This window comes from Aphidius gifuensis, linkage group LG2 (assembly GCF_014905175.1).
Source record: "Aphidius gifuensis isolate YNYX2018 linkage group LG2, ASM1490517v1, whole genome shotgun sequence".
Classification (NCBI taxonomy): Eukaryota; Metazoa; Arthropoda; class Insecta; order Hymenoptera; family Braconidae; genus Aphidius; species Aphidius gifuensis.
In genome coordinates this window covers 20,170,486-20,196,387 of record NC_057789.1, presented here as the reverse complement: position 1 = coordinate 20,196,387, position 25,902 = coordinate 20,170,486, and the positions used below count along the sequence as shown (strand labels likewise).

At 31.6% G+C, this 25,902-nt stretch overlaps 1 protein-coding gene across 2 annotated transcripts in view; it reads right to left on the bottom strand.

Annotated features, from left to right (window-relative positions):
• The window catches only part of LOC122849292 (xaa-Pro aminopeptidase ApepP), a 29,648-nt gene extending 12,042 nt beyond the window's left edge, over positions 1–17,606 (bottom strand). For both annotated transcript variants that reach the window (XM_044147974.1, XM_044147975.1), the window contains exon 1: positions 17,304–17,606. The gene's annotated coding sequence lies outside the window, so the exon portion shown is untranslated. The remainder of the gene's footprint in view (positions 1–17,303) is intronic.
• Between the last annotated feature and the right edge of the window lie 8,296 nt (positions 17,607–25,902).

Sequence of the window (25,902 nt, the reverse complement as noted above, 5' to 3'; positions counted from 1 at the left end):
AAATTGTATCTGTTGTTATTTTTTAATTATAATTATACAATTGGAATTGAGTTTTTTTTATATTTCAAAATGTGAGAATATTCGTTATTTATTGATAAGTTTATTATTAAGTTAGAACTAATTGATTCATTTTTAATATATGTAACAGGTATTTAGTAAGATGGTTTAATAATTAAAAATAAAAATTATTATTTATTTAAAATATATATTTACTTAATTTATATATTAAATTAATTTCTTTTCTTTTAAACTGTTCAAAACTCCCTCTTCTCTCCACTCCATACAAAAAGCACGATATGGCGGACCAATCAAAAACTAGACGGCTATTGGCGTCACTCTGATTATACCCACTCTAGTAGCATTCAGTCGACAGCGATTTGACAGCCATTCGACAGCATATATGAAACGTAATTCACGAGCACCGGATACTCAAAATGAGTTGGAAAAATATGAAATAAATATTCGTTATTTATTGATAAGTTTATTATTAAGTTAGAACTAATTGATTCATTTTTAATATATGTAACAGGATTATAATGACAATAACTTAAACTGAATGAAACCTTGAGTATATCTATTTAATATTATACAAGAGATGAAATTATACACGGTAGAGAGGTTAGATTGACATGATTCACATATCTACTGGAGTCGGAAAGCTGTCGAGCCTCAGACCATTCATCGGTAATTGACTCGGTCGATATTACCGAGATATTTCGTCACTAAATCGACAGGCTTTCGACACCGAATTGAGAGGTGTCTAATTTATTCATTTTTTATGAAGGACTGTATTAATGATAAATTTGCATTTTTTTTATAAAAAAATTAATAGAAAATGTAAAAAAACTTGTAAAAATTGAAAAAAAAAATTTTTTTTGTTTATAATTTTTACAAGTTTTTTTATTATATTTTCTATTAGTTTTAAAAAAAAAAAATACAAATCTGTCATTATTAAAGTCCATTGTAATGTCCTGCGGTAAGCGCCGAACCTTTTTTTATTTCATATAAATTGTATTTTATAAAATTATATATTCAGGGTCCAATTGGATACCCCTAGCTCCATCTTATGAATCATAAGGGTAACATTTAAGGGAGCAAACGCATCCCCGAGCACCCCCGAATATTCCCGACCTACCCTACGGTTAGCTTGTGCCCAATATATCGATCAGTTCACTGGGATCTCTGATCTTGTGACTACCAGCTCTAACTGCTTTAACTGCTTTAACTGCTTTAATAAGTACTTTAAAAAGTCTTAGAATAATTTTAAGAGTCACCAGCCAAAAACTGTAAGTTATATTTATCCAATATTCCATTGATTTATTTTGCTTAAATATTCTCACTTAAATTCACATAATATTTGGTTACATGAATTATTAAATTAAACTCATTAAAATCATCTTGGAGTTAACTTGTAAGTCCCGACCGCATGGTCTAAGTTGTCTTGTTCTTTTAAATTAAATTCAAGTGCATACTTTTGTGTTAAATTATTTAATCAAATAAATATTGAATAAAGTAAATTATAGTTGGTCGATTTAAGCAAGAATTTGCTTGTTAAAAATATTTAATTATTTTAAATATAACAATCAACGACCTCGTGATCATGAATTTGGTTTTAGCTACGATCTGTAAAGTATAGTAAAACGTTTATGTAATTATTAAATCAAACAAATGTAAAAGTGATCTTCTTTATAATTTTTATTGTAAATTCCGTGTTACACAAGTGCGTCAATTAACTCAAAGTCCACGTCGGTCCGAATTTAACTATCTGTTACTGAACATCAATACCATTGGTACAGTTGTGGTATTTTAATAATAAATTCACCATTTGATTTAACATTATATGTTTTGTGTTTGACTCCAGTTTTTATAAATTATGTGTGTTTAATTTGTGTGCTATTCTCGCGTATTTTTCAGGTTCCTTTTTACCTCTCCCTACATTACGCAATTTTTATCTCCCTACCTTTCTAATGTTCCTTTGCTGGGCAGGATAAACAGGGTTAATAATAAAAATACATGTCTAGTTGGATTATTTTACAGGGCAATATTGATTGTCTAATAAATAATCCGGCTACAATATTTCACTATCATGATGCTTGAACAATTAAAAACAATGAAAAATGAATGAATTAGACACCTCTCAATTCGGTGTCGAAAGCCTGTCGAAAGGCGGTCGAAATGCTGTCAAAACGTGATTATTATTGAAGTACAAATTCTAGTTTTATCGGTACAAATTAGCCTTCGTTCTGCTCTTTAAAATAAAAAAAAAATAATTAAAAAATATTAATATTTGAAGGCGCCATGCATTTGTTTATCAAATATTCTTATTAACAAATGCATGGCGCCTTCAAATATTAATAATAATAATTTTTTATTTTAAAGAACAGAAAAAGGCTAATTTGTACCGTTAAAATTATAGTTTGTACCCTTAAAAAAATAATAATAAAAAACAAGTTATCTAAAAATATCAAAACAACAATACTTCATTATTATTATTTTTGAGGTACAAATTGTAATTTTATCGGTACAAATTAGTCTTTGTTCTGCTCTTCAAAATAAAAGAAAAATTATTAAAAAATATTAATTCTTAAAAGCGCCATGCAATTGTTTATCAAATATTTTTATTAACAAATGCATGGCGCCTTCAAATATCAATATTTTTCAATAATTTTTTTTTATTTTAAATAACAAAGCAAAAGCTAATTTGTACCGATTAAATTAGAATTTGTACCTCAATAATTAAAGTAGATATGCAATTGTTAATATTATCTTTTTGGAGTAACTAATTTTTTTTTGTTGTCATTCTTAAGGTACAAATTCCGAGCTTGGTGGTACAAATTATTCTGCGCCTGTATCAATTTTTTTTACCCCCCTAAGTCATCTAGAAAAAAAGTCGATATTTAACCCTTTCTGGACCCTTTAATTTTGAGGTACAAATTAAATCAATGGTGGTACAAATTAGTACAAATCGAGACGCTTCTAATGAGTATCCTAGATAATTTTTCTAGGACTTATGCAGGTTAGATTCACGCACCCCGTCTGACTAAGGGTAATTAAATTAGGTCGCGTTTTCTATGTAATATTTTTCTTTCATCCATTGAGTCAATCTCATTATTATATTGTATTAATGAGATTAAGTCTAAATGATTGCTCTAAAGGTTTTTTTTTTTTTCCAAATTTATATTAATAATAGAGTTTTCAGATGCTGTTTCCATACGCAAAAATTTCATCTTGGGACAATCAAGAGGCACGGTAGTGCCTCGTGTCAATTATAAGAAAAAAAAAATAATAATACCGAAAAAAAAAGAAAGCGAAAACACTACCGAGCCTTATATACACCGAATAGAGGTAACCTTATCCCTCGCTAATTTCTAAAAATTGATCTAAAATATGATGATTGCGATAGAAATAAATGATTTTTATTATTCAAAATTCTATTGTATCGAGCTTTGCTATAAAACAAAACCAAATTATTTAATAGTTTATTTCATTTTTAATAATCAAATGAATTATACAGTTGTGCGTTTTTACGTTAAAAAAAAGATAAATTTTTATCTCTCTCATACTTTCTTATTAGTCGCTATAACTCTCTTTTGCCTTCTTGATATTTTATGAATATCAAGAGATTCTTTTGTTTTTTTGGTAACAACTTTTGGTGAAGTATGTGTCAAACTCAAAACAAATGTGAAAATGTGTCAAAGTTACAAAACAATAATTTTGAGGCTGGATTTATTAAATTCGGTATGACCAAATGACTTCACACAAAGATGTCATATCGCAACAAAAAAAAACGAAGTTTTTTTTATACAAACAAGAGTCAAGAATTCGAATTTGTCACTCTATAATTGTATAAGTAGATTAATTTAGATATGACAATAGAAATTCAAGAAAGAAATATATATTTTTGACGCATGTAATTAAGTCTGAACTATTGAAATTAAAAATTTTCTGCTTGACCCCACCTGGTTCGTCCAAAATAAAATTAAATATTACATTAGGTATAGATATATCTTTCACATCAAGTGGGGTTCAATCAAGTTCACTACTTCAAAAATATATATTTCTTTCTTGAATTTCTAGTGTGATACCTAAATTAATATACATATTTATACAATTATAGTGACAAATTCAAATACTTGACTGTTTTTTGTAAAAAAAAAACTTTGTTTTTTTTTTTTTTTTTTGTTGCGATAGAAATACAAAATAAATATAACTGAACATTATCATTACCTCTACATGGAAATATAAAATATTTGCAAAATAAACATTATAACGTTCGACATAGCCTAAAATTAATTCATTTATTATAATTGATTGTACATAATCATTATTATATGCTCTGAAAATAAAAAATCGTATAGTGGAAAATTCTATTTACTTTCAACCCTAATATTTATTTAAAATTGAAAGACTAGTTGATATAAATTCAAATTTGAACAGGAGGACGAATTAGTGGTCTTCGATATTCAACAAAAGTACTCGGTATAAAATGAATTGAATAGTTTCGCGGGAATACCGGGTACTCGGTATATCGGCTCAAAAAACTACCGGTATATCGACTATCGAGTACCGAGTACGTTATTTTTTTTTTTTTATCCACATTAAGCTAAATAGAATTTAACTACTATTTTTTGCTGAATAAAACAAAATGTTGTAAGATATTCTTTCATCTTTTTATGACTCATTAGTCAGTACAAAAATTGCATGTAATAATTAATTATAATCAACAATAATAATTATAATACATGCAATGAAGATAAAATTAATACATATATTCAAAGTCAAGTCAAACATAGATGATTTTATAAATTCTTTAATAGTAATCAATTTCTTTAATATTGAATAAATATTCAATATATCAATATTATATAAAACTTGTTAAGGAGGTTATGCACAAATTACTCTTTTTTTAAAAAATATAATGAGAATCTTCTGAAATTTTGTACACAAGTAGATCTTTTTATTCTGAATACAACGGTATAATTATTTTCTTATGTTGATCGGTTAAATTTTTTGTAATTAATTATTGAAAATAATATTTAACATTGGCTCTTATGGAGATTTCAACCATTTTTTTCGGATAGAAAAAATGATGAAAAAGTCTTGAAAAAAATCACACATATACTAGAAACCGAGTTTCATTAATTGCGCGAAAAATTTTCATATGTTGATCGGTCAATTAATGAGTAATTAATTATAAACTTTACAAAAATTAGATGTGGCAACGTATGGCATGTTCAAACACACACACATACCCGCAATCCCATATATTGTATATGGGGCGCAGGCGCTTTTCACTTTATTTTTTTACAGTGTAGTCGGATTTCAGTTTTGTCTGTGATAGAGTGGGTATAAGCAGAGTGAAGCCACCGAGGTCCTATTAGTCCGACATTTTGTGCTCGCCGTATGGAGCGAGTATAAGAGGTTTTCGTCACTTCCGAGCTCACCGTATGGAGTGGGTATAAGAGGGTTCCGTCACTTCCGAGATAAAAATCATCTATGGCTTCACTCTGCTTATACCCACTCTAGTCTGTGACGTCAGAAGCGCCCCGCAACACCCGCAATGAATTTGTGCATAACCTCCTTAAATAATAATTTTAATATTGCATAAAAATTCAATATATTAATATCAAATTGAATAAAGCTGGTTTCATATGTGGCGATGTAAAATCTCTAAAAATGGTGCGCGTAGTTTATTTAAAATGGCATTATTATAAAAAAAAACCGAAAAAAAAAAAATTATCTAAGTTCACTTTGGTGTCGCCCCCGGTCAAAGTACTCGTGTCCGATATTGGCCAAAAAAATACCGAGTACCGGAATATCGGGGGAAAGAAATACCGAATAGTGTAGTACTCGGTATACCGAGTAGAAACTCATGTCTCCAGTATATCGCTCAATATCAATGAACACTAGGACGAACTCATAGTGATGTGAGTCCGGTAACTTTCCGGTAATTTACCTTCTGTTGCCGGAAGAAAAATTGTCAACGTTAATATGTCATTTCTGGTTACAATAAATTGACGATTCACGGTTTTTTTTCCGAATGGCCTTTTTCCCGAATGACCTTTTTCCCGAAAGTCTGTTTGCCCGAATGCTTTTTGCCCGAATGCATTTCGTCCGAATATTATTGTGCCCGAATTTAAAAAAAAAAAAAAACAATTTAAAAAAAGAAAGAACTAATACTAAAATAAAATTTATGAAAAAAAAGAAAGTACTAATACTAATTTCATTATTTACCGTCATTTGTTTCATTTTATTCAATTCATTATCTTCGTTTTTGAATGTCAAATTTTTAAGTAAATTTTGTTCAAATTTTTATTTCTTTTTAATATTTTTAAATGATCGATGATATCAAAATTCTTGGGGAAACAATATTAGTTCATAATTGTTCCGTTTATTTGCGGTCTAAATTACCAGTTGAAGGTAAAATTTATTGGGAGTGTCAAAGGTTACGTCATGAAGAATGAACATTACTCTATACGTGAACCAACATTAGACGATCATGCTCATGTTCCCAACTAAGAACAGGTTGAAGCTGAGATTTTAAAAATTTCTTTGAAACGGAGGGCTGAGGACCATCCCCAACAACCCCCATCTCAAATATTACGTGCAGAGCTAGCTGGACTGTCTGAGGGCATCCTTGGCCAGCTATCTGAGCACGATAATTTAAAAAAATCAATGCGAAAAATCCGGAGGTACTTTCTTTTAATTATCTTTTTTTAATACAATATTCATTTATTATTTTTTTTAAGAAAAAATTTGCCACCATATCCAAAAAGTCTTGCTGACTTGGGTACTCTTCCTGATCGATATCCGAAAACACTCACGGGTGATAAATTTCGTTTCAAAAATTGAAAAACGCTTTCAGCTTGTTGTTGGGAAACACCATCCTGACCTGTATTTTGTACTTGGTGAATTTCAAAAACAACAAGCTGACGCAGAAATAATGATAATGAAAAGAATAATGTCCCTTGTGGCTAGTTATGGATCGTTCCACGAGTTAGAGTTTTTAAAAGCTATTGCACATAATATTATAATCTAATAAATATAAATAAAATAATACACTTGAAAAAATTTATTCGGGAAAAAAAATACTGAGAAAAAGGTTATTCGGGAAAAAATATTCGGGATTTATATTTCGGGAAGAATGCATTCGGGCAAAATGTATTCGGGAAAAAAGCCATTCGGGGAATTTGATTTGGGATAAAGGACGGCAACCTTAATTGACAATAATGAATTATTCGGCAATGATAATATGGGAAAAATTTACTTCCGAATTATATAGGAACGAGTTAAAGTCCCAAAAAAAAATATTGCAAAATAACGAGACAGCTGTTAGGAGGGATTTAGAGGGTAGATTATTAATCTAACTGTCATCATATCAATATTTAATTATTCACGCCACTTTGCGTTATCTGATTAGTTATGAACAATACACTGAGAAAGAAAAACCACAAAAATTGTTGTGAGAGCACAACAAACTACAGGCGAAATCCTATCCTGTCGCTTTTTGTTGTGCTGCAACAAAAATTGTTCTATCGTTAAACAAAATTTGTTGTGCTACAACAAATTTTATTGTATCGTTGAACAAATTTTATTTAGCTGCACAACAAATTTTACCATCCAATAATATTTGTTGTGTTGCTTAATAATATTTGTTCGGCTGCTCAATAAATATTGTCCAGTTTCAAGGCAAATATTACAGTGCTGCACAACAATTTGATTTTCGGGTGTTATCGGTAAGACTCGGTCTTGTTCGTGTGCCTCGGTATATCTACATGGCATTGTGTGGAATTTTCTAAGTCAGTCTAAGTTGAGATCAGCTTTGGTGTGACTGACGTTTTGAAAATAAATTAATTAATCCCAAGATGTCAAGTTTTAATAACATTTTAATCATTGAATTATAAACTAAAATATTTGTGAGCAACTAGATAAATAACCAAACTTGATATTTAACAAATCACATTAACAATAAAGTATGAAATTATATGAAAATGACAAACATAACCTGCATCTGTCATTTTAATGCAGAGATTTTTTATTTTAATCTTTAATAATTATAAATATGAAAAATAAATCAAAGCATTAATTTGAATTAATTTGTTTCTTAATTGTTTTCCTTCTTCTTTTTAATTATCATAATGAAAATTTATTTCGTAATTTTGAAAAAAAAAAAATTTAATATGGTTTTAGAATTTTTGTTATGTGAAATAATAATAATTATTAAACTAAATACAAAAATTGTTGTATGTTCAACAGTTTTTGTTTGGAGCATAACAAAAATTGTTGTATGTCTATTAATTTTTGTTTGGAGCATGACAAATTTTGTTAAACAGCACGGTAATTATTACTCTGTCAGATGAACAAAAACTGTACTACCGGCAGAACAAATATTATAGAGTTTCAACTTCGCCTCCACTTTGTTGTGCGGCACGACAATTTTTGTCCTGTTTTCTCAACAATATTTGTCGTTTTTTTTTCTCCGTGTAGAGAAATCTCCGCCCTCTTTGGTAAGTTTCCGGTAATTCAAAGGGTAAGGGTCCGACATCTTTCGCCGGCATGATCGAGTTATGGAAAAGTAAAGTCGCTCGAAATATTTTCATATGAACTGACCATATTTTGGTGGAATAAGTCAGGAAGGGACTTTTACTTCCATGTCACCGTGAAAATTCATGCCGGCGAAGATTATAGACATTCGATCAAGAATAGCGAACCATTCGTAATACTACTATATTGCGCATCGCCTATGCTTTCCCATAGGTGAAACGTTGAGGGCTCAAACGGTGCAGACAATCTCTCTGTCTCAGTCGTTGGAAGATTTAGGCAATGACAATGTAGGGATTCAGATACGTTCGGAATAGCTCAACACATACACAAGTTTCTTCATACGTGAGATGAGTGTATAAACAATATGTCTATTTTAAGAAGACTAGAGACCAGGATAGCTATTCTCGACATTATTATACGCAAGTTATCCCGAGACTTACTTTTTTACTCGAAAAGTTTTATCGACTGCCATTATTATATTTGAAAAAAAAAAATATACATTGAAATTCATAAATTATTATCTAAATTTTTATCGAAACATTTTTTTCTCCTTGACGAGCTTTATTGATTGATATTAATAAATTTTAGAATGAATCGTTATTTTAATATCTATACGATATATAACCTATAATAGCCATCAAAAATAAGGGGTGCATTCCTTTAATAAAAAATTTTTTTTCGTTTTGCAATTTCGCCCTGTAATACCGGCCAAAATTTTATAGGAAAAAGCTGTTTCGTGTAGTGGCAGTACTGGCACATGACATTATTTTTTTTGGCTTCCAATTATTAGATGCAAGGTCTGTAGATTAATAAGATATACTGATTCAGATTCAGAGGATGTTTCCGATGGCGGCGCTTGTGAACTTTTTATATAGATTTTACATAGAAAAGCTTCACAAGCGCCACCATCGGAAAAAAAACGCCTTAATGAGAACATCCTCTGAATACGGGTGCTGGGATCAGGTCGTCGCATGACTCAGTGCGCCTGCGCGGTCAGCCATGTTTGGTGCTATTCCCCACTACTAATGTTTACCACATAATGTAAACAAACAGTGTATGGCATGTCAAAAAAATTTCCAATTGAAAATTTAATCATTTATTTATTGAATAAATATTGTACGATCGGTATGTTGTGCGATCGGTTGCTTTCCCCAGAGATTCAGATCGTCGTCGAAAATGATCTACTGGGGCTGGTGTGAGCCAAATAAAACCAAGCTCAAGGTTATGTGAGGTAAGTTTATTTCTTTACATAATTTTCTTTTTTCTGATCAAAATTATTAGTTTACTAGTTAAAAAATATTGATATTCACAGATATATTTATGAAAATCCATTATGATGAATCTCAATATGAACAACATCGTCAGGATGGCTCAAAAAAAATTAAAACCAAATGCAATACCAACTTTGTTTGATGATGTTTTGATAAATTATTTGAGTAAAATCCACCAAAATAAAAGTAACGTGAGTAAGAATAAACATTGAATTTTAACTTATATTAAGGTTGCTTACAAGGGACATAGTCGTACTATTATTTAGGCTCGGAGGACTCGTATACCACTACGTTTATTTTGTGGCCCCTCTTTAAAAATTTTGTTACGCTTTTGCCTTAAAAATCGTAGTGTGTGTGTAAACAGATAGGCACCAACACTATTCCAGCAAGCAAAATGGAAATTGTGAGACACTGTATTTTTTTATATACTACCACTACTACAGTGCATCATTGTGTATGTCACGTTGGTGTATAACATCCCGCTCGGCAAGTGAAAAGTAAACAAGGACAAGAGAGCAGTGTTGCCGGATCGCAATTCTCTCATGTCCTCTCGTTGCGAGAAAGACGAAAATTTAAAAATTTAACATTAAATATCTTTAAAAATCAACGTCAGAAAAAATTCAAATTTTTTTATCGTATTCGTCTTGTCGAGCACTACAATTTGATAGTAATTTGAAAATTTTTTAGTGAAAAACGAACTCGTTAAAAATAAAAATGTACGGTATATCAACTTATAGTCCTATCCTCGCGTATAAAAGTTGTCAACTTTGACATTAATTATCTCAAAAAAACGACGTCAGAAAAAATTGAAAAAAATTGAGAGTATAGATATTTATTTCATTTGAAAAATGAGCCAAAAAAAAAAAAAATTGAGTGACGATTTAATTATTTATAAGCAACCTTAAAGTTGTCTTGATAAAAAAATATCAATAGTTATTTTTTTTTAGTACATAATGTTCATTTGAATCACTAAAACAGTTGCCAACAATAAACTTAGGTGAATCTTTTTCCAGACCATTGCTTGATGTAATTATTGATGAATATACCACTGACAACAAAAAGAGTTTATTCAAGTTACCAAAGTCTAATAATACCAAATCTTTACCGATAGTGATAAGCAGCAGATTGAATTGCCACTAGTAAACTTAGATGAGGATCATTTAGTATCAATTTTTACTCATAATATTTATCCTGATACTTTCAACAGTTTTTTATCAATTCTTGCTGATGAATTACAAGCAGAAATGATGAAAAAATATAATAAAGGAGTTATTAAATTTAATTTCATGCTTCAAAATCAACATCGTCTTTATCACAATGAAATTTCGAGTTTAAACTAGGAAGTAGAAAGCTTAAAGAAAATAAATATTAGTTTAGACTGTGAATTACGAGTTGAATAAGAAAAAAGGATACAGTCAGAAAGACAACGAGAAAAAATTAAAAACAAGTTTAACAAGCTTCTTAATGTATTCGAAAAATTGTCCATTTTTAAAAAACCTTTCAATTGAGTTATTTTATTTACTTATTCATAGTATGCGACAGGCAAAAGCCTACTGAAGCCAGAAAAATATATTTTGTTGTCAGATAAAAAATTGTATTCGATTATTTTATTTTTATATTAAAAAAGAAAAAATTATATTTTTCGAGTAACTTTTGTTTCACTTTTTTATAACTATTTATATTAAACTGTCTGCTAACTTTGTCAATTTTTCAGAATATTTAATTAATTATTAATTGAAAAAAATTAAGTGTTAACTTCTTGTTATATACTGTTTCTGTTATAGACCAGATGTAAGCTATAAAGATGGTTTAAATAATGTGCGCCTAAAAGTCGGCCATGTATGGTGCTTGTGCGACGACCTGGGGGGCTATTCTCGAATTCATACGAGTCGACTCGTTCACACGGACCGAGGTCCGTGAACGGATCTCCCATCTCTACTCAAGGCAAGATCCGTCCACGGACCTCGATCCGCACCCGTATTCACAGGGCATTACAATTTAGGGCTTTTTTCATCCACCGGTGGCGCTTGTAGAGCTTTTATATGTAAAATCTATATAAAAAAAATTTTATAAGCGCCATCAGTGGCAAAAAAAAGCCCTAAATTGTATAAAATTTGCCCTGTGAATACGGGTGCTGTGTGAACGAGTCGACTCGAATGAATTCGAGAATAGCCTCCCTGATCCCAGCCGTCTTATTAATCTACAGACCTTGATTAGATGGATAACTGTTCAATGTTTATAACAAACTGAAATTAATAGAAAATTGACTTGTTGTGATTGTTTGTTATTGTCACATAGCTCATACCACACATTATCGTAAACTGTAAAGCCTGGAATATTGCATAGAGAAATTTATCACTTTTGTCGTTTTTTCTGTTTCTAGTTTTTAGTCGGTATTACAGGGCGAAATTGCAAAACGAAAAAAAATTTTTTATTAAAGGAATGCACCCAAGGAAACATCAATCTGTTAATAGTAATAGCATATGCATCATATATTTAAACACAGAAATAATACACAAAAATTCATTGCGCATGCATGTAAGCCGAGTTCTGCCGAATCCCCACTCTTGTCATTGCTTAAAGCTTCCAAAGACTGCGACAGAGAGATTGTCTGCACCGTTTGAGCAATCAGCAAAATCGAGCTCTATGCGCAATATAGACGTAATAAACATATGTTCGTAATGGCATTTGGGTGAGGTTAGAGTTGGTGGGGATAAGTTAACACTGACCGTAACTCCAGACGTTCGTAAAGAGGTGTCTCCACCAGTGTTGGGTAGGTAAGATACCGTGGTGTAAGATACCATGTAAGATACCGTATCTTACATCATCGGTTTCATACATCGAGGTATCTTACATTGCGTTCCCAGCGCCTCCTACGAATAAAAGTGGAACCTTCGTGCTACAATTTTTTTTTATCCGATAAATACATGTAATTCATTTATTAAATAAATAAAAATCTAGCTAAGGAAAAGATGTGGCTAAGGAATTAATGTTGCTTAAAAAAGAATTTCTTTGGCAACTGTAATTCCTTAGCTCCATCTTTTCCTTAGCTACTATTTTTCCTTGGGATTTTTATTTATTTAAAAAATTAGTTATTTAGAATTAAAGCAACATTAATTCCTTAAAACATAATTTTTTGGCAACATTCATTTCTTAGCTACATCTTTTTCTTAGCTACTGCTTTTCCTTGGACATTTGTATTTTTAAAAAATAAATTTACATGTATTTTATTCATAAAATAAATAAAAATGTCCGAGGAAAAGCAGTAGTTAATAGAATAAGGAATTAAGGTTGCCAAAGATTTATATTTTAAGCAACATTATTTCTTTGAAACATAATTTTTTGGCAACCTTAATTCCTTAGCTACATCCTTTTCTTAGCTACTGCTTTTTCTTGGACATTTGTATTATTTAAAAATAAATTTATATGTATTTTTTGGACATTTTTATTTTTAAAAAATAAAATGACATGTATATTATTTATTTAATATAAATAGAAAATGTCCGAGGAAAAGCAGTAGCTAAGGAAAAGATGGAGCTAAGGAATTAATGTTGCCAAAAAATTATGTTTCAAGCAACATTAATTCCTTAAAACTGGTTTTCCTTGATATTATATATATTTATATAACAAATAAATTACATGTACCAATATATATCGAGCAATAAGAACTAATTGTCGAGTCGACAGTCAATAAGAATGTTCAAAATGGCGTCAGAGGTATCTTACAGTTTCTTACAGTATCTTACTGTAAGTGTATGAAACCTCAAAAATCGACCATTTACCCATCACTGGTCTCCACGCTATAGAAATCTTAAGGAGGTTATACACAAATTCATTGCGGATGTTGCGGGGAGCTTCTGACGTCACAGTCTCATGTGAAACTTGGCTACACTGTAAAATAATAAAGTGTAAAGCGCCTGCGCCCCGTATACAATATATGGGATTGCGGATATGTGTGTGTGTTTGAACATGCCATACGTTGCCACATCTAATTTTTGTCAAGTTTATAATTAATTTCTCATTAATTGATCGATCAACATATGAAAATTTTTCGCGCAATTAATAAAACTCGGTTTCTAGTATATGTGTGATTTTTTTCAAGACTTTTTCATCATTTTTTCTATCCGAAAAAAATGGTTGAAATCTCCATAAGAGCCAATGTTAAATATTATTTTCAATAATTAATTACAAAAAATTTAACCGATCAACATAAGAAAATAATTATACCGTTGTATTCAGAATGAAAAGATCTACTTGTATACAAAATTTCAGAACATTCTCATTATATTTTTTAAAAAAAGAGTAATTTGTGTATAACCTCCTTAAGGCATGTGGCCACTAGCATAGTTTTTCGACCAAGTTCTATGCCATAGCACTTGTGTCACTATATCTAACTAGAAATTTACTAGAAAATGGCCGCCGAGGACTATGTTGAAAAAATGCTGATTGTCTGCAGCGTAATGAATCCGCTTAACTTAGAGTGGGTATAAGCAGAGTGGTGCCAAAGGCGAAAAGCTGCCCTGAAGTGACGTCACTCTCCTATACCAACTACATACAAAAATCAGGATATGGCGGACCTGAACCCGCTATTGGCACCACTCTGATTATACCCACTCTAGCTTAACTGTCGTGAGTTTGAGCAGTGAAAGTTCAGGGGGGCTATTCTCGAATTCATACGAGTCGACTCGTTCACACGTTCACACGGACCGAGGTCCGTGAACTGATCTCACATCTCTACTCAAGGCAAGAACCGTCCACGGACCTCGATCCGTGCGAACGAGTCGACTCGTATGAATTCGAGAATAGCCTCCCTGATGTCGTAGAAGGCGTTTCTGAGTTTCATACTTTCAGACAGTATTATACTATATGTCCGACAGTATAAATAAGCTTAAATAGGTGTGTTCGTTCACTTTTCACACCGAGGGCAATATTACGATATCCGTGGCGACAAAATGTGACAGCTGAAATTAGAACGTCTTTTCGAGACAAAAATAATGGCCGCAACAGAATTTCGATATCTCGAATACTTTTCGAGATATCGAGGGTCCAAGATATCGAATTTTTTTTTTTTGTTATTTTTTTTATAAATAAATGGTATATAAAAAAATTAATTTTAAGATCGATTTTAATAGTATTTTTTACGAGGAATAATATGGATTAAACAGCAATATCGTATCTTTAATATTTTTCGAGATATTAAGCTTTAAAGGTGAAAAATATCGAAATTTTTTACTAATTTTTTATTATTTTGCTATTTTTCACTATAAATAAATTTAAAAAAAAATAAATTTATTAATGATTTCAGTAGTATTTTTTACGAGGAAAACAATGGTGATAATAGAAATTCAATATCTCTAATAGTTTTTGAAATATTAATTATTGAAAATTCAAAATATCGATATATTTATATAATAACGAAATGTCACCAGAAAAAACTAGATTTCATAGTTACGCTTGGACTTGGATAAAGAAAAATGATTAGTCGCTACTTTTTTTACGTAGCTGAAAATTTTATTTAGCTACATCTTTTACTTAGCTAAATATTTCACTTAGCTAAATATTTTACGTAGTCTCAATTTTAGCCAAACACACAATACCTACATAATTTTACCAGCTTAATTTTTCACTCAGCTAAATATTTTAGTTAGCTACATTTTTTCCTTAGCTCCATCTTTTCCTTAGCTAGATATTTTACGTAGTCTCAATTTTAGCCAAACACACAATACCTACATAATTTTACCAGCTTAATTTTTCATTCAGCTAAATATTTTACTTAGCTACATTATTTCCTTAGCTAGATATTTCACGTAGTCTCAATTTTAGCCAAACACACAATACCTACATAATTTTACCAGCTTAATTTTTCACTTAGCTAAATATTTTACTTAGCTAAATATTTTACTTAGCTACCTCTTTTCCTTAGCTACATCTTTTCCTTTGCTAGATATTTCACGTAATTTCTATTATCACCATTGTTTTCCTCGTAAAAAATACTACTAAAATCATTCATAAATTTATTTTTTTTTAAATTTATTAATAGTGAAAAATAGCAAAATGATAAAAAATTAGTAACAAATTTCGATATTTTTCACTTTTAAAGCTCAATATCTCGAAAAATATTAAAGATACGATATTGCTGTTTAATCCATCTTATTCCTCGTGAAAAATACTACCAAAAACGATCTTGAAAGTAATTATTTTATATACCATTTATTTTAAAAAAAAATAACAAAAAAAAAAAGTTCGATATCTTGGGCCCTCGATATCTCGAAAAGTATTCGAGATATCGAAATTCTGTCGCGGCCATTATTTTTCTCTCGAAAAGACGTTCTAATTTCAGCTGTCATATTTTGTCGCCACGGATATCGTAATATTGCCATTTACTATTTATTTATTGCTATTCGTTTTTTCCAGTTCTTTCGCTCTCTTTCATTATTATTAATTGGTAATTTGTTCTTGCGTCTGAGAAAAAATAATTAAATTAACAAAATTAACACAATGACTGAAAATAACGAATGTTTTAGTAAATTTTAGTTACTAAAGTTTCTTCAAATGACCGCAAAACTCTAGCGCTTCCTTGCATACGCTCCGTGCATACGCTCGGTGTGAATAGTGAACGAACACACCTAAAATCAACCTTTTACCCAACACTGATCCGCACTAATTGATACCGCTAATAACGCCGGAAATAGCTTAACATTAAATCATTTCATTTTGTTTATCCTTCAATATTATAGTTTTATAAATATAAGAATTGATCATAAGCCTGAAAAAGTTTTTGATATGCTATCGCTATTGCTAATGATTTTGGAGTTTGATCTTAGGTAGGGAGCTCCCTTCGAGCGCAATCTTCATTCTCCAAAAGTCAAAACTTGTCAACGTTTCGATCTCTTGTTTTTTAATTAAAAATATTACGTTTAAAAATTATTTTAATAATGTTTTGTTTTGATAATATTTGCATGCAGAGGTAGTAATAAAGTTTGTTAATATTTGTATTGCATTTTTTATTGTCTCTGGTATTACTCCGCTTTTGCTATCGCCCGGGCGGTGAGTGCGATACTGCAAGTTTCGCCAGGGAATCAACTGTCCACAATATGTATAAAGATATGTTAATATAAAAATTCTTAATACGATAAGCGTTCATATCCATAACATACATTCAAAACCTAAAATATTCCCATGGAACTTTTTTCTTTCACATTGAATTATAACCTTATCAAAATGGTATGAAATCAACAACAATCATTTAGAGTAGAATAATTTTGATAATTCGATTTATGACATTAACGGTATGAATTAATGAGACTGATCGTATAAAGAATAAAAATAAAAATATATTACGGGTCGAACTTATAATGAAAAACGGGTCGGACAACGATTTAAAACTGAGAAACTATTTACCATCACGACTGTAAAAGAAAAAACAAAAGTTTTCTCAAAATTTCGGTCAAGAAGTGAAAATTGACCTAATATTTCTTTCTCACTTACCAATGTATTTATAAGTTGATCGCTGAATACAACAAAAAGCGAAAACTTCATACGAAATTATTAAGGATAAGATTATAAACACTTTTCGGCTTATCGTCTAAACAGGTAGCAAAGGTAGGTGCGGTTTTTTAAGTTCAAACTCTCAAAGTACGGACAAGTAGAGATGTGTGATTTTCGGCGATATACCGATATATGTCGGCTACTTTTAGCCGATTTTTTTTCAGCTGATTTGTCGATATTTTTTTGATGGATATCTACAGCTGTGTTCGATGGTCGTCTCGGCTCAGTTCCGTCTCACTTACGGCTCACTTATGGCGCTAGCGACGTACGGTTGTTTGAAGAACTACAAAGGCACAAAATCTCAATTGATCTCAATACAGGTGCCTATCTATATCATCACTGTATCAATGCTTCAATAAACAAGTTGATGGTCGCCGGTTCAGTTCCGTTCACTTGCTGACTATGGCGCTAGCGACGTGAAGTTGTTTGAAGCAGCACAATTAATACAGGTGCCTATCTATATCATCACTGTAAATAAACAATATTTATTGGGGCATTAATACAGTGATGATATAGATAAGCACCTGTATTGAGATTTTGTGCCTTTGTAGTTCTTCAAACAACCGTACGTCGCTAGCGCCATAAGTGAGCCATAAGTGAGACGGAACTGAGCCGAGACGACCATCGAACACAGCTAATAGCTGTGGAGGTGTATTAATGCCCCAATAAATATTGTTTATTTACAGTGATGATATAGATAGGCACCTGTATTGAGATTTTGTGCCTTTGTAGTTCTTCAAACAACCGTACGTCGCTAGCGCCATAAGTCAGCCGTAAGTGAGACGGAACTGCAGTCCAATTCACAGGGCATTACAATTTAGGGCTTTTTTTCACCACTCACAGCGCTTGTGAAGCTTTTGTATGTAAAATCTATATAAAAAAAATTTTTACAAGCGCCATCAGCGGCAAAAAAAAGCCCTAAATTGTAAAAAATTTGCCCCGTGAATTGGACTGCTGAGCCGAGACGACCATCGAACACAGCTATTGTTTATTTACTTTATGCAAACAGTGTCATCATAATAATCTATTACAATGAGTTGATAAATATATAATCAAAATGAATATAGAAAATATAATTCAGGTGAGAGCAAATAGTGAATGAAAGAAATAAAAATGAAAATACAAATTTTGGAGATGGAATTATTATCTGTGCTATTGAACAATAATTTTTTATCTTTCATACATAGGAAATAGATGAAAACAATCAAAATAATATTATGAACTCATTTTGTTATTACAAAATTAAAGTTTTAATAAATAACAATAAATTTTGAAACGACAACGAACAACAACAACAATCGTCATTTCGTCTGATTTCGTCAATCAACATTCAACAATATTTATTGGGGCATTGATACAGCACCCGTATTCACAAGGCAAATTTTATACAATTTAGAGCTTTTTTTTGCCACTGATGGCGCTTATAAAATTTTTTTTATATATATTTTACATATAAAAGCTCCACAAGCGCCTCCAGCAGATGAAAAAAGCCCTAAATTGTAATGCCCTGTGAATACGGGTGCAGTGATGATATAGATAGGCACCTGTATTGAGATCAATTGAGATTTTGTGCCTTTGTAGTTCTTCAAACAACCGTACGTCGCTAGCGCCATAACTGAGCCGTAAGTGAGACGGAACTGAGCCGAGACGACCATCGAACACAGCTTACATCGCACTCGTATTCACAGGGGTACGTTCGAAAATCTTGTTCGGTTCGGTATATCAAGATGGCAGCGATTCAAATCAAATATATGAAAATTTTAAACCCCCTATAAACTTTTCTTTATCAGTTGATGTATTTTTATTTTTTAGTAGAGAAAGGAAAATAATATTAGTTGGTTATTTTTTATTCTAATCTAATTTATTCTATTGATTATAATAGGTATGTGTGATTAACTTCTATTGCGATAAAAAAAATGGCAAAAAAAACACTGAAATCCGCCATCTTGATATACCGAACTGAACGAAGGTTTTAGAACGTACTCCTAAGCAAATTTTATACAATTTAGGACATTTTTTTGTATAGATTTCACATACAATAGCTTTACAAGCGCCACCAGTAGAGGAAAGAAATACAATTGTAATGCCTCCCTTTTCCGTATTCGCAGGGCATTACAATTTAAGGCGGCGCTTGTGAAGCTTCTGTATGTGAAATCTATATAAAAAAAATTTGACAAGCGCCATCAGTGGCAAAAAAAAGCCCTAAATTGTATAAAATTTGCGCTGTGAATACGGGTGCTGCACACTGAAATATAATAAAACCGCACCCGTATTCAGAGGCTGTTCTCATTAAGGCGTTTTTTTTCCGATGGTGGCGTTTGTGAAGCTTTTCTATGTGAAATCTATATAAAAAAAATTTTGTCAAGCGCCAACAGCGGAAAAGAAAGCCCTAATGAGAACAATTTTGCCCCGTGAATACGGGTGCTGCACCCGTATTCAGAGGATGTTCTCATTAGGGCTTTTTTTTTCCGATGGCGGCGCTTGTGAAGCTTTTCTATGTAAAATCTATATAAAAAGTTCACAAGCGCCGCCATCGGAAAAAAAAGCCCTAATGAGAACATCCTCTGAATACGGGTGCTGGAAGGTGAACTCCTATGCTTCGCCAATGCACGGAGTGTCGCTAGAGATAGCAATATATTGGATAGTGTTCCCTCTCACTCACGCATGCGCACATTAAATCTTGTACAGTCATCGTTAAAACAAACTAGTACTACACGATATAAAAGTTACATTATATTTCAGCAGTCCAATTCACAGGGCAAATTTTTTACAATTTAGGGCTTTTTTTTGCCGGTGATGGCGCTTGTAAAAATTTTTTTTATATAGATTTTACATACAAAAGCTTCACAAGCGCCGTGAGTGGTGAAAAAAAGCCCTAAATTGTAATGTAAACTTTAGTTGACGTGACTGTACCGACAAGGACAAATGCCCATCCATCGAATCTCTCTCTCGGCGACGCTAAGTTCGGCTTCCCGTTTCATTATATTTCAGTGGTGCTGCACCCGTATTCAGAAGATGTTCTCATTAGGGCGTTTTTTTTCCGATGTGAAAGCTTTTCTATATGAAATCTATATAAAAAAAATTTTGTCAAGCGCCATCAGCGGAAAAAAAAAGCCCTAATGAGAACAATTTTGCCCCGTGAATACGGGTGCGGGATAGCTGTTCTCGACATAATTATCCCCTCAGTCATCTCCGGCGACAATGATAACTTTTTTGTGGAAATTCACCTTAATTTATGGCTTTATTTGTATCTTTTTCAATGGTTCCCATCAAACGACTATATCAAACGCTTTCGAGCGTTTTCATGTTATCCCCGCAGTCCAATTCACAGGGCATTACAATTTAAGGCTTTTTTCCTCCACTGGCGGCGCTTGTGGAGCTTTTGTATATGAAATCTATATAAAAAAAATTTTACAAGCGCCATCACCGGCAAAAGAAAGCCCTAAATTGTAAAAAATTTGCCCTGTCGATTGGACTGCCGGTACAGCACCTGTATTTAGAGGATGTTCTCATGAGGGCTTTTTTTCCGATGGCAGCGCTTTAAAAACTTTTTGTCAGAGTTCTTTATGAAATGTACTCTATGACAAGAGAGCCAAGCTAGGGTTCAGATCGATGTATATACGACATGTTTTGATGATTTTAAGCACCATAACCCTATTAAGGATGTAAACAAATAAAGCTGTCAAATTTTCAAGTTGATTGTTGTTACTGTTGCAAACAAAAATAGAAATAGAGAAGGACAAAATGAATATTCCAGGGAGATTAAGATGAATTAATATAAGTTTAAACAATAATATTCGCAATATGTCTGATCCTATTGAATATATGAGTGAGCAACAGTTTTCAGAAAAATTTAGGTTTTAAACAAGATATTTTTTTTATTTTAGGTGTTAAAAAAAAATAAAAATGTATTTTTATCAAATTGATTTAAAAAAAAAATTAACTTTCTTGTCATCATTGTCCTAAATAGTATATATATATATCGATGTGAACCCTAGCTCGGCAGCATGAAAATGAGCTCTCGGGTGCATTTCTTTAATAAAAATTTTTTTTTCGCTCTGCAATTTCGCCCTGTAATACCGACCAAAATTCTATAGGAAAAAGCTGTTTCTTGTAGTGGCAGTACTAGCACATGACATTGTTTCTTTTGGCTTTCAATTATTGAAAAAATTACCTAAATGACTGTTCAATATTTATGACAAACTGAAATAAAAAGAGAATTTACTAGTTGTAATTGCTTGTTATTGTCACATAAGTTGCACAGGATATTATCGTAAATGTTCAAAGTCTGGAGAATTACATAAGGTGTGTTCGTTCACTTTTCACACCGAGCGTATGCACGGAGCGTATGCAAGGAAGCGCTAGCGTTTTGCGGTCATTTGAAGAAACTGTAGTAACTAAAATTTACTATTTATTTATTGCTATTCGTTTTTTCCAGTTCTTTCGCTCTCTTTCATTATTATTAATTGGTAATTTGTTCTTGCGTCTGAGAAAAAATTATTAAATTAACAAAATAAACACAATGACTGAAAATAACGAATGTTTTAGTAAATTTTAGTTACTAAAGTTTCTTCAAATGACTCCTGGCACCTAGCGCTTTCGCCTGCCTACCATGCCGCCACGCTCGGTGTGAATAATTTCGAACACCTATAAATTCTTATCACTTTTGTCGTTGTTTCTGTTTCTATTTTTTAGTCGGTATTACAGGGTGAAATCGCAAAGCGAAAAAAAATTTTTTATTAAAGGAATGCACCCCTCTTGTCATAGAATACGATTCATACAGAACTCTGACAAAAAGTTTTTGAAGCGCCGCCATCGGAAAAAAAGCCCTAATAAGAACATCCTCTGAATACGGGTGCAGCACCCGCAGTCCAATTCACAGGGCATTACAATTTAGGGCTTTTTTTCACCACTCACAGCGCTTGTGAAGCTTTTGTATGTAAAATCTATATAAAAAAAATTTTTACAAGCGCCATCAGCGGCAAAAAAAAGCCCTAAATTGTAAAAAATTTGCCCCATGAATTGGACTGCCGTATTCACAGGACATTACAATTTAGAGCTTTTTTCTTCCACCGGTGGCGCTTGTGAAGCTTTTATATGTAAAATCTATATAAAAAAAAATTTATAAGCGACATCAGTGGCAAAAAAAAGCTCTAAATTGTATAAAATTTGCTCTGTGAATACGGGTGCTGTGAATTGGACTGCTGAAAGCGTGAGAAGTATAGATTTCACATGGCTTGAGGACGGCTCAATATACTTAGTTGGAAAAAATTTGGTAATTACTTCATTTATTGCCTGCTGGATAGATTAGAGTTTGGTCAAGTTTAGTTAATTAAAATTAGAGTTTAGTAAACAATAGTTAATTTGGTAATTGCTAATTAAAAGTGAACATATAGTTAGCTGGCAGTGTTATGGAAAAATTAAAATTATGGTTTTATTCGATAGGACATCGCTCAATTAAGTTTAGTCAATCAATATTGGAGTTTAGTAAATTGTCTAAATAATTTTAATTAATTATTTTCGATGAGTAATTACAAAATTAATTATTTACATGCGCAATAAGTTTTAGCGCAATTTATTTTTGTTATTCTCACGGCCTTCTGGCGTCGTGACTCTAGCTACGTACCTGTCTGCATCTGTCAATCTGTGTCAATCTGTCATAAGGGCTTCTTCTCATTAGTGCTTTTTTTTTTAGCTGATGGCGCTTGACAAAATTTTTTTTATATAGATTTCATATAGAAAAGCTTCACAAACGCCACCATCGGAAAAAATGCGCCCTAATGAGAACATCCTCTGAATACGGGTGCAGTCCGTACGAATTTCAAAATGGCGGAGTTGATCATGATTTGCTGTGGTAGATCTGGGGTGCTATTCTTGGTCCCGTATTGAGGAAGTTTTTGCGGGTCCCGCAATATAACGATTCGCCGACAAGAAATATTAGTCGCGATAGAAAAACATGAAGAGGCTTTTTGTTGCTTTTACCAGCTGTGTTCGATGGTCGTCTCGGCTCAGTTCCGTCTCACTTACGGCTCACTTATGGCGCTAGCGACGTACGGTTGTTTGAAGAACTACAAAGGCACAAAATCTCAATACAGGTGCCTATCTATATCATCACTGTATGATTGCCCCAATAAATATTGTTTATTTACAGTGATGATATAGATAGGCACCTGTATTGGGACATGCCGCCTGATTCTTCAAACAACCGTACGTCATAGCATATAGCGTAAGTGGTGGATTGATTTCGCTCGAAATACAGCTACCATATTTTTGCATTTGCATACCACTATGGCAGCTTCACATGAAAGCAACAACAAGCGCCTTCATCTTTTTCTATCGCGACTAAAATTTCTTGTCGGCGAATCGTTATTGCGGGACCAGCACCCGTATTCAGAGGATGTTCTCATTAGGGCTTTTTTTCCGATGGCGGCGCTTGTGAACTTTTTATATAGATTTTACATAGAAAAGCTTCACAAGCGCCACCATCGGAAAAAAAACGCCCTAATGAGAACATCCTCTAAATACGGGTGCTGCAATAACTTCCGCAAAACAGGACCAAGAATAGTACCCCTGATTTTTTTCGTTTATCAACAATCTGATAAAATTTGTCATTAGCCAATTTATTTGACAGATTTGGAATAACTAAATAGAAACTCTGTCATATAAAACCTTGAAAAAATGGTAATACTTAATATTTTGAATTTTTATAAATCTCTGGCCTTTTTTTTGGCTATAGTGATGTATCATAGTAACTTTTACTACTATTATGATTTTTATTTTTTTCGTCGCCATTTTGAACTTCGTACGGACTGGGTGCCCTGCAGTCCAATTCACAGAGCATTACAATTTAGGGCTTTTTTCCTCCACTGGCAGCGCTTGTAAAGCTTTTGTATGTAAAATCTATATAAAAAAAAATTTACAAGCGCTATCAGCGGCAAAAAGAAGCCCTAAATTGTGAAAAATTTGCCCTGTGAATTGGACTGCAGGGAACGCACCCCAGCACCTGTATTCACATTTTGAATGTGAAACAATTTTTCGAAGATGCGATCCTTTCTTTGTAGTAGAAAGAGTTATTAGAAAAATAAAATGGATGGACAGAGATTTTGTGAGATTTATAAATTTGTTCAAAAAGAGATATATCTCGAGTGTAAAGCTTGCTTATTAATTCATCGTTTTGAATGGGTACAATTAAAAAAAAAAATAAAAAAAAAATAGTTATGCCCAATTTCCCATACTGTAAAAAGGCACAGTGGTATTATAAAATATATATGTACTACTCTCTTTTAGTATCATAATTTCGTTGAATATATTCATAATTATAAATTAATTGAATATATAGTATTATTCAATACTAAAGAAAAAATAATTTCAATTTTACAATAATTTATAATAAGTAAAAAAATATAAAAATTTTCTCAAAAACGTAAATAATTTATTTTGGTGTTTGTATTAAAATTCAAAAATCCGTATTTTAATTTTGCAAGGTATGCAATGACAGTGTAAGGAAACATTTAATATAAGGATATTTTAAAAACTACGGGTAAAACCGTACAAAATAGTAACTTGGTAAATTACCCCCATATTTCTTATCTATCGGTAACTTACGCCCATATATTTACGTTATTTATACGGGTTACCTAGAGCTGTTAATTAGCCGGTCATTTATTTTTTCGACGGTTAATAACCGGTTTAAAAACAAACGGCGGCGGGGCATCGACGGGCATGCGCAAAATTTAAAGCTTCATGATAGGTCCAAAATCAGAGACTTATATTATAATTGTATATATAATATTATTATATATTAATATTATTATAATATTATTAATATAAGTAATTTTTAATAATACAAGAATAAATCATTATAATTAAATAAATTGTTATAAACAAAAAAAATATAATATTTGAGTTATCCATATAGAAGTCGGGTTAAAAAAAAAATTTTAATGATACATCTGAAAATAAAAATAAATACAAAAAATAATAATGATTGGGAATACTATTACCAAGACCTGTAGATTCCATATATTATATTTATTAGTAACAATGAATGGAAGAAAAATTAAGACTAATAAAATTTTCAATATTATACAATAATATTGTAACAAGTAAAATAATATAAATTTATAATTATACCATATTTTAACGTTTTTTATATTTTTTTATACCATGAACTTGTTAAAAAATAATAAAGCTTTTTATTTTTATTTTGACATTAGTTTGTCAATATTTTGCACTAGCAATTTGTCCTTGAAAAAAAAAAATAAAAGGATAAAAATAGAAATGAAAAACAAAAAACAAAAAAGAAGCGATTTGCTCATGAGAAAAAAAAAAGAGATACTCAACTGAAAACTAGATATATTTTTAAATTTTATATGATTAATTTTTGGTGTACTTTGAACTTCGCATGAAAGTTATAACTTGTAACCCTTTATTGAGTACAATAATGATAATTTAAGCTCCTCACTTTGAAAAACTAATTAAATTTTTGGTCCACAATTAAATTAAATTTCAATTTTCACTTCTCATCATCATAAAGAAA